Source organism: Sinocyclocheilus grahami, unplaced genomic scaffold (assembly GCF_001515645.1).
Source record: "Sinocyclocheilus grahami isolate Dianchi unplaced genomic scaffold, SAMN03320097.WGS_v1.1 scaffold887.1, whole genome shotgun sequence".
NCBI lineage: Eukaryota > Metazoa > Chordata > Actinopteri > Cypriniformes > Cyprinidae > Sinocyclocheilus > Sinocyclocheilus grahami.
The window spans coordinates 724,098-732,821 of NW_015506066.1; positions in this window are offsets into that span (position 1 = coordinate 724,098).

Here is an 8,724-nt window from a genome sequence, read left to right on the forward strand (position 1 = left end):
TCATAATCCCCACAAAAAAAAAAAAAAAAAAAAAAAAAAAAAGATTCTCAGTGAGGTTCTGCAGGTCACCACCGACCCCGCAGCTTTGCACCATCTATACAGGGATAAAGCGATGTGGAGATGTGCAGATGTTTGAAATAGGTAGCGCTCAGGAACATATGGCTTTGGTTGAGGCTACCGCTGCGCTTCGCATACTGGGTTTAGTTATATGTGGATTAGGCTACTTAGTGGACGACTCTGAGTCAACGCTAGACAGGTCTGACCCCGGCTCATGTGTTTTGACTGAATGATAATCAGACCTCTGGACTTCTTTTACACATTAGAAGCAGAGTTGATATGACAGGGGCTGCAGTGTTCTTTTACAGTGGTTCGGTGGAGAAAATGTGAAACAGATGAGAGGAATCTACAGTGAGGCTTTCTCTCGCCCTTAATTAAAAGTGCCTGTCGAGGACGTTTGGAGAGTTCGGCTCCCAGATCATTGCGGCATTTGCACATCAAAAGGAAATGACACTGGACACAGGGTTACCCATTAGCAGAAGAGTTTTATACAAAGATCACAGACTTTCATTTGGTAGTAATGACCTACAGATTGTCTATCCCTAAACATCCTTCACCTTGTCACAACAAGGCCCAATCGCAGGTAAAACAGCAGGTTAACCAATTCAAAGTCCTTTTTGTGATGCCATGGCTGGTGAGCGTAGTTGCGCAGCTTTGTAATAGCAATTCTTAATATATACTCGACATGGACTCCCTGAATTCTTAACAATATTTATAATACAGTTCAAAGCAAGTGGTTTTCCCTTAGGACTTGGTCAAGATCCATATTCTGCAAACCAAATGTTACTTTATTCTTTCTAAAAAGCTGACCTCTAATGAGTTGCACGGAGTCCAACAATAAATACGAGCACTAGTGTGTCACTGGTTCTGTTCAGAATGGAATACTTAAACTATACAGTATACTGCCTACTTAAAAAAAATATTTTATATATATATATATATATATATATAGCACATAAAATCTTAGGTAGTATACAATGTCTCTTGCATTTACAATCTTGGAAATTGTAATTTAGCACTGTAATTTAAATATGTGTAGAAATGTCAAAAAATCCAAATAATTAATTGTTGTTAAAGAATCTCAACTATAATTACTATAATCAACTATAATGCATTAAATTGATAAAAAAAAGCGACAGTAATTTAGTGACAGACATTTAAAAATATTACAAAAGTAATACAAATAAATGCTATTTTTAACTTTCTATTCAAAATAACCAGAAAAACATATATCATGGTTTTCGTAACTATATTAACCAGCACAACTGAATAAACTTCAACACTGATAATAATAAGAAATGTTTCTTGAGCACCAAATTAGCACACTGGAATGATTTCTAAAGGATCATGTGACAATGAAGACTGGAATAGTGGCTGCTGAAAATGTAAGAATAAATGACATTCTTTCAAAAACATATAAAAAAATATTACCGACCCCACACTTTTGAACAGTATTGTATATTGCTAAATAATAGTATGTTAGTATACTTTTCCAAACATAGCCATGTCACCCAAGAAATTATTGCATACTAAAGTGACATTTTTTAAAAATGCTATCAAAAGAGTCCCTAAAAGCTATATCTGTGGGCACTATTATAATATCCTTTGATCACCATACAAACCTTCAAGATGTTAGCATGAATTACATGCCACAAAAGTAAAACGGAACTTTATGGTCAATAAAAATCAGCAAAGTGTTCATTGATTGTGAAACCCTCAGTCCTCTGGAGGAAACCCAAAACCTGTCTTGTTCTGCTGGGCCAGTCTAGTGTCTAAATCCAGGAGGAAAAGGAAATGTGTTATGACATGAACAGGGTGGAAAAGGAAGTGTCTTTGCATTGAATTCAATGGGGGGAGGGGTTTTAAGAAGTCCGATTTACCTACACACACAAAGATCCATATATACACATACATATACACAGACACACTCATGCCCACATACTGTAACAGCAGACTAATTCTTCTCTAAAACCTGCTTTCTCAGGCACTTTCTTAATTCCAGGTGTGGAATTTCACATTTGTTTGTTTTTTTCCACAAGAGACAGAGCCTTAATTTTTTTTTTAAAGCATGTTCACTTTTTCTAAATAGAAACCCCATCATACAATAAAGCCTCTTTAGTAACATGAATCATATGTTACTTATCAACTTAATGGGTAGCAGCCTTCTCTGATACTGGCTGGGAATCTCTGGCCATCTTATCTACAAAAATACACTGATAAAAAATATAAAGAGCAGATTTCAACAATCTCACCAACAATCTTGATAGGTCAAGAACACGTGAAAAACATGCTTCCAATTACAGCTCGCGAACTGCCTCCAGGAGGACATTAGTAAGGAAGTGTACAAAAAAGATATGATAAAAAGTACTTTAACATCTTGAACTTAGAAATCTTGGACAAAACATCTAAGCAAAGAAAATAATCTTGTTTTAAACGGATAAAGCTTGAAGTATTGAACTTGTGGGATATTTTACATACAGCACCACCCTCTGTTTTAGATCACATACTGATTGTGTGACTAAAATAGTGTTTTATTTAAGAATCCAGCTTGAGCTATACCCGGGGAACTCTGGGGGAACATTTATTTATAGTTGCTTCAGCTACTTTTTTACTAGGTTACTAGAGAATATGTCGCTTGTGTCGTTTCTTCACATTAGCATCCCTTTCCATCATAATGCATATTAGTGTCAAATAATTAGTTATAATTAACTAACCCAAAAAGGAAAATATGAAATGCTCACAACTATTTTTTAATATTTTGAAAGTAAATAAGAGATAGGGCTGTCAAACTTCAAAATGACAAAAAAGCATCATAAAATTATAAAAGTGGTACATACGACTTTTGCACTATATTCCAAGTCTTCTGAAGCTTTTATGTGGCTGAAATAACTCATTATGCCATTTTTTTTGGTAACCTTTATTTGTATAGCGCTTTATACAATACTGGTTGAGTCAAAGCGGCTTTACAGTGTCAAACAGGAAAATAGTTTGTCAATAATGCAAGAAGACAATAGAGTCATTTACCCAGCTATCTTGACTTGGCACATTCATGAGATTAGCAGCCGTCTAATTTATTAACGGATCAATCTTTTGAGATCTTTTCAATGAATCGTGTGATTTGTTCATGAATCAAACAGTTCATCTGACTGACTCAAAAATACAGTCACAGTGGTTAGTAGTCCTGTGGAGAAATTTCAGACCATTTACCACACAAAGCTACCGTACGTTTTATGATACGTTTATGCTTATTATTATTTTATTTAATTTTTTAGCTTAAAAGCTTGTATCCATTTACTCATTGTAACTGCATGGAAAAGAGAATAGTACATAATTTCTCCATTTAAGTATTACAAAAAATAGAAAATCATACAGATTTGGAATGACATGACAACTACATTTTCATTTTTGAGTGACATTTGAAGTCAGAAATACAGCCAAAAAAGAGGCAGGAGTTTCTGAACGGCAAAAAATTCAGATCATTTTAAAAAGCAGCTAAAATGTTTTTGGTTTTTTTCCAATAAAACAAGATCTCATCTCACACAAGAAAAGATGACAAACCATCAAGATAATTTATTGCGCTTGGATCTGAAAACAGCCCTAATAAAACACTAATATACACCTCAACCATTTTTCTTCAATGCCACATTATTGTTGGTTAAATGTGTAGGCCAATCAGAAACATTCCTTAGCAAAATAATAACACTTGAATGAACTTGAAAGGCAAGCACATTACATAATACCTAAACAGACACAGACATGCATGCACATGCACACAGCCAGAGCAAAGACAGAAACTATTTAGCATGCTAGACTGACCACAAGGTTCAGGCTCACCCAACTAACCTCTAGGTGTTGATTGCTCAGGGGGACCTGATCCTGGATCAGGGAGGCAATTCCCATGAAGATTTAAGTATACACTTGAAAGCCACTCCAACAGGTCGCTTGTAGAGGGTCAGGGGGTCAATTGCCTGGTGGTGCTTAATGGTAGCAAAAAAATGCCAGTTACCTTAAATGGGTCACAGTGAAGCTTGTGGCCCGCAACTGGAGGAATGCAAGGAATTCTGGGGTTAAAGTGGTGCCATGAGGTGGCAGACACCGACACGGGGCTCTGGCAGTTGGATACAATGTCACCACCTCACCATCACTCAACATTAGCCACTGCTCTCTCAACAGCTTGTCCCCACTGTGGGTATTAACTATTGTCGGTTTACAGAGGAAAAAAGCTTGATGCGCATCAAAGCGATGATTGTCTTTAGAGTCAAAAGCTGAATATTAAAATGTGCTGATGTGAGTTTCATCATCAAAGAGGTGTAGCTAAATCTACCTTTACCACTGAACTACTTCAAACCTGAAGTAAATGACTTTGCAATGAAAAAAAAAAAGAATGGAGCTCCATTTAGGTTGAGGAGGCCTGAATACAAAACAGGCACTCTGGAGGATTACCTAATGTTATTTTCACCTCTGTTATTTGAGTGCTTCTTAAAGCTGAGAAAACATATGTCATCATGCTGCCAGGGCCAAATATTGTAATTATTTTCCAGAGAAAATGACAAGTTTCGGTTTCGGTTCAAGTTTGGTCACTCTGCATAAGAAATCATTTAGTCTCTTTATGCTTTCACAAAATGGAAATTAAACATTCTCGAACTTGACATGAACGTTCACTTATACCTTAAAATTCTTCTTCTGCACTTCAGAATCCATGCACTCATCTGGCCTGCTGACACCGCCAGCGTGTTATTTCCTCCCTGAGCTTAAACTCATGATCTAACGACCTGCCTTTGGTCCAAAGTCAACACTGAACAGAACTTGTCAATCATTTGATCCACTTCATTGGCATTAAGGCTTGATTGGGCACAATTAGTCCTTAGAAACAAATGACATCAATCTGCCCTGGATTTCCATTGAGGGAGGCTGATTATTTGCTTTAACCTGGAACGCTGATTTCATTTTCACCCTTCTGTGTCCCCTGGGGGATTAACAAACAGTGGAAAACATGTATAACTGACATAAGATCCTTTGGCCAGCTAGAGAAATTTTCAAATGCAATTTGGCCAAACCCGAAGGGAGTCCAACCGCACAACAATTTTGGCACAGCTAACACACTGCCTTGTGATTTATTTCAGTTTTTCTATGAGCTGTGTAACACAGAGGTATTATTATGAATTGCTGTGCAAACCAGGTCAAAATGTTGTTAAATCTGTCCACAGATATAAATGGTAAATTTAAGGACTACATATTAAGTGAATAAATAAAAAATGATGGTAACACTTTCAATTCATTAACATTAATATATTAGGTATTATAAACTAACAATTAACAATATATATACATATTTTTACATAATTGATCAGTCTAGGTTAATGTTAATATATAAATAAAAGCTACTGTTTAAAACATTATACATTTTATTAATATATTAAAATACTTTTTATATTATATAGTTAACTTATGTTTTACATTTCTCAAATTATTAAATGAAATTTATTAATTAATCTAGATTTTTAAGTCAGTAAAAAAGGAAAAAAAGGTTTATTTTAAATAAATAATGCTTAATGCATTAACTAATGTTAATGGTTTGCACTATAATGTGCTTGCAAAATTATCAAATTAATTACATGATGTAAAAACTATATCGCATACGGCACTATTTGCTGAGAAAAGCCCCCAAATTAAAAAAAAAAAGCATTCAATAGACATGGGGCATGAATATTTAACACATAATTTTTTTTTTTATTTAATCACATTAAATTAACAGCCCTAATTTAGAAGAAGCCCTAGTAGTTTAAACTTACTAGCCTCCATGCAAACACTCAGAAGTTTCATGTTTATGTACAGGGAATTACTAATGGACCATGGTCCATTAACTATGTGGATTTATTTCCAACCACGCAGTGTTATGAAAAGGCCAGCACAAAGGCTCTAAACTCTGTGGACCATAAACGCTGTGGTACTTTTTCTGTCAGACAGCGAGACTAAATTTACAATATTGACTCTTTGGCTGCGTTCTGTTACAGTAAAAAGGACACTGGGTTCCGGTAACTGTGAGTAAATACAAACACGCAGGACATTCCCAAAGAGCTCTGAAAATGTGGGCAGAGTTCCCTGCGGACAAACTTTATGATGAACAGTAGCTGTTATACACATTTTGCACATTAGACGATTTACCAGGCATTTTAACAATTATTTTAATTGCATAATCAGAATTAGTCTGGCATGTTTAATAATAATTCAATATATATTAAGTTTAATACAGTCATTTCATGTCCCAAAACCTAATCTTAATATTCACCAACCCAAACAAACATTGTGCTGATGCGTCAGTACCATTTGGTGAAACTTTTACGTCATTCACACTGAATGTACTTATTAACCACCAGTCAGACGCTTGCTGTTTATTGGGTGATGATGCTCGGACTTATATATATATATCTTTATTTTTTTTAGGAAAATTGCATTAAAATGCAAGTATCAAATATGATACAGCATGCTTTTGACTAATGTTTATTTGTACATTTCTCAGTCATTGCTTGTATTGTATTGCAAAATATGTTTTGCCCACAGAGCAAAAACTACAGAACTTTGATCATAAAACCAAGCATTTAAAAATCATCTTAAGACAAGTTACTGATATTTATATGCATTTTATGTAAGATTTCAGAAATTAAACTTTTTGGCCATATAAATATCAGTAACAGCACCAAATCGCAAATTTTTCCTCAGTTTTGGACTCCGATATAAAAGGTGATTTTTTTTTTTCACTATATCATACTATATGAACCATAAAAGCCTGAAAAGTGAAAAAAACATTTTGCCTAAAAGTTCATTAATCTCTTCCATTTAAAAATTATTTCATATGTCAGGTTTTACAGGGTTAAATAAATACATTCCACTTGGATCCCACTAGCTTTACCACTGGAGAATTGGATGCCTGTGTATGGGACGCTGGCTCTTCTTTCCCCAGAATGGTCTCTCCTCCTCCTAGGGCAGCCAGGCTCCAAAGTAGACAAGCGATATCAACTATTCTTTTATTCCGTGCTTAAGTTCAAGTTCACAAGCTATCAAAGCCGCTTTTAAAATAAAAGACCATATAAGAACATCTCTAAAGCTGTCATCTATCATGAAAAGGATGGAGCTATACAAAAACAGATCTGAAGTAGGCTATCGTAGCCCATCCAGCTGTCTGTCACGGCTGCATACGGAGATTCAGTCCCATTCAAAATGGCATTATGTGAACGTCAACTACTGATTTACACGTGTACTGTTTTGATCAGAAAAATGTCTTTAGCTGCAGCACATTCAGTCATTCAAAATCTGTATGTGCTGAACTTAAAAAACACCTTCATTGTGTCTGGCAAAAGATAGCGGCATTAACATACAGTTTCGTGTTATTTCACAACATATAATTTTATATGCCGAGCCTGGTAATCACAGGAGTGTACCTGTACATTTAAATGCTAACAACTAAACACTATCGTAACTGTTTAAGCTAAAGTTAACTAGCTAGCGATGCTATCTCCTAAACCAGTGGTTTTCAAACCCGTCCTGGAGGCCCCCCAGCACTGCACTTTTTCTATGTCTCCCACACACCAAATTCAGCTTTTGCAGACTCTACTAACGAGCTGATAAGTTGAATCAGGTGTCTAAAATGAGTGAGCGAACTAAAATGTGCAGTGCTTGGGGTCCTCCAGGACAGGTTTGGAAACCCCTGTCTTAAACGACATTGCAATATTCTTGATAATCAGTAACTTGCCTTTATGAACACATTTTATAAACGCTTATAATATTTTAAAGCCTTTATTATTTCTTATTTCTCAACTGTACAGCTGTGCAGCAAAATGTCTCCTGGCGGAAAGCAAAGATTTTTAAGATGAAATTACCATTATAACTAGTAGATGGCAGAAGAGGATCACTCATTAGCAGTTGCCATTTCAACTCCCTAGTTTTTTTCAGGTCTTGCTTTTGGATTTAGTATGAAATGACTATTATAACAAATTTTAGTACTTTTACTGTACTAAAGTATAAAGTAGCCCATAGCAAGTGCAGTAAGTCACAAAGTGTCATGTCATTTAATAAATAAATAAGCCCAGACACCAACAGCCTAGAAGGGTAAATTATTTAAATACTTAACTAATTAACTACAGATTAAATAAGTTCATTATTAATGGTATAACAATTAAATAATGATGCATTAAATATATAGAACTATTTTTATAGGCCTATTTAACCTGATAAATATATTAAGCCAACAGACTTGCTACTGTAGTTTTGTTACTCTGAATTACTTAATGCACAGGTCTATTTTTGACATTGGCCAGTCAGATGTTTTGTTCCTTACTACAGTTATTACTGTCAATCATACCAATGACTTTCAGAACAATTTAGTGGATTCACTTGCTTAATTTTTTTTACACTCGCGTTTGGCATTCCTGAAACTGTACGTGGAAGTTTGGTCCTCTTAGACAAACAAAACTTTTCTTCAAATTGTGAATGGATTATGTAGAGAAACCGAGCAAACATTTACGAATCGGGTGGCCTACCGCTGGTTCTTAACTTCTAGTCTAAACGGACGACATTATTGTCAGGGGAAAATGTTACGCTAAGCCATTGTCAACTCTATAACCCTTAAAACTGATTAGAGCCCTTAAAAATATGTTCTTTGAACTCTGA